Source organism: Orycteropus afer, unplaced genomic scaffold, assembly GCF_000298275.1.
Source record: "Orycteropus afer afer isolate SDZICR_OR568_19922 unplaced genomic scaffold, OryAfe1.0 scaffold00923, whole genome shotgun sequence".
NCBI lineage: Eukaryota > Metazoa > Chordata > Mammalia > Tubulidentata > Orycteropodidae > Orycteropus > Orycteropus afer.
In genome coordinates, this window is record NW_006922510.1 from 74,647 (window position 1) to 77,243 (window position 2,597).

Below are 2,597 nucleotides of genomic sequence, written 5' to 3' on the forward strand. Positions count from 1 at the left end.
TGTGGGATCACCTTCTTTGGAATCAACACAAATATGGATCTCTTCCAGTCAGTTGGCCAGGCAGGCGTCCTCCAAATTTCTTGGCATAGCCTAGTGAGTGCATCCAGCATGGCTTCCATTTGTGGAAACATCTCAATGGTTGTTCTGTCAATTCCAAGAGCCTTGTTTTTCATCAATTCCTTCAGTGCAGCTTCAACGTTTTCCTTCAATACCATTGGTTCTTGATCATATGCCACCTCCTGAAATGGATGAAGATTGACCAATTCTTTTTGGTACAGTGACTCTACATATTCCTTCCATCTTCTTTTGATGTATCCTTCATCATTCAATATTTTGCCCATAGAAACTTTCAATATCACAACTCAAGGCTTGATTTTTTTCTTCAGTTCTTTCAGCTTGAGAAATGTCAAGTGTCTTCTTCCTTTTTGCTTTTCTAACTCCAGGTCTTTGTAATTTCATTATAATAATTGACTTTGTGATCTTGAGCTGCTCTTCAAAACCTGTTTAGCTCTTTTATCTTGTCCTTTCTTCCATTTTCTTTAGCTACTCTCTGTTCAAGAGCAAGTTTCAAAGCTTCTTCGGACATCCATTTTGGTGTTTTCTTCCTTTCCTGTCTTTTTAATGACTTTGCTTTCTTCATGGAAAATGTTCTTGATGTCATCCCACAACTCCTCTGCTTTTTAGTCATCAGTGTTCAAAGCATCAAATCTATTCTTTAGGTGGTCTTTAATGAGCAGTTGATAGTCTGTTTCACAGTCAGCTTCTGCCCTCATTTTGACTGGCCATTCTCCATTTCCTTTTTCTACAGGTGTAGTCTATTTGATTCCTGTGTACTCCATCTGGTGAAGCCCACATACATAGCCACCATTTATGTTGTTGAAAAAGGTGTTTTCAATGAGTAAGTTGTTGGTCTTGCAAAATTCTATCATGTGATCTCCAGAAACATTTCTATCAACAGGCCATATTTTCCAACTACTGGTAATTCTTCTTTGTTTCTAACTTTTGAATTCTCATCACCAGTAATAACCAGCACATCTTGATTGCATGTTTGGTCAATTTCAGATTGCAGAAGTTGGTAAACATCTTCAGTTTCCTCCTATTTGGCCTTGATGGTTGGTGTGCAAATTTGAATAACAGTAGTGTTAACTGGTCTTCCTTTTAGGCATATGGATATTATCCTGTCACTGATAGCACTGTGTTTCTGGATAGATCTTGAAACTGTATTTGGAATGATTCCTTTTCAATTTGTCATTCCTGGCATAGTAGATCATATGGTTGTCTGATTCAAAATGGCCAAAACTAGTCCATTTCAGCTCACTAATGCCTAGGATATCGATCTTTATGCATGCCATTTTATTTTTGACAACTTCCAATTTTCCTAGATTCATACTTCGTACATTCCATATTCCAATTATTAATGGATGTTTCCAGCTGCTTCTACACATTTTGAGTCATGCCACATCACCAAATGGAGGACCTGAAACCTTTACTCCATCCTCATCATGAAGGTCTACTCTACTCTGAGGAGGCTGCTCTCCCTCAGTCATATTTTGAGTGCTTTCTTACCTGAGGGTCTCATCTTCAGGCACTATATCAGACAAAATTTCGGTTCTATTCATAATGTTTTCCAGTAATATATCAGACAGTGTTTCACTGCTATCATAAGGTTTTCACTAGACATTTATTTGAAAAGTGACTGGCCCCTTCCTTCTTCCAAGTCTGTCTTAATCAGGAAAGTCCACTGAAATGTGTCCACCATGGGTGACCCTGCTGGTATTTGAAATACTGGTGGTATAGCCTGTAGACTCATAGCAACATGCAAGCCACTACCATACAATAAACTGCAGATAAGTGGCAGCTACACAGAGATACTCAAACTCACTGCTATTGAGTTGGATCCAACTCATAGTGACCCCTCCTTGGGTTTCTGAGTTAGTATCACTAGGGAAGTAGATTGCCCAAAAAGAAAGGTGTCTGCCTCCTAGAAATGAGCCAATGGAGCTAATTTGTTACAAACATCTGTTGTCCTCCAAGAAAAGGAAGGCACCATGAGAACCATCAGATTTGGAGATCATCAGAAATTTTTAGGGGACCATATTGGTTTAGACTTCCTTCATTCCAAAGGGTGGAAATAACACCTCCAAGTTTCAAGTTGTCAGATCTCCACCACCTCAGTTACAGAATTTGGGGCTGTCATTCATGTTGGCCAATAGAATGAGGTCACTCTGCAAAGTTGAGGGTCAAAGCTATCATGCAGAAGGTCCAGGAGAACAAGTAACCCAGGGCCAAGTGGGCAGGGTCACCACTCAGACCAGGAGAATGGAACAACCCGAAGCTTAGGGAGCAGGGTTGACATTCCAATGGGTATGGAGGACATAACTGATGTCCAGGGCCAAGGAGCCTCAAAATATTGAGAATATGGCCAATGTCCAGAATCTGTATAATAAGACCATTGTCCAGATGGGTCTGGAGAATAGATGATTATTTTCAAATCTTGAAAGCTAATGAAAGTTTTAGACTTGTTTTGTGTATATGACCCTTTATTTCCCTCTAATTTCTCCTATTTGTAATGGAAATGTCTACCTTGTTCCTGTTCC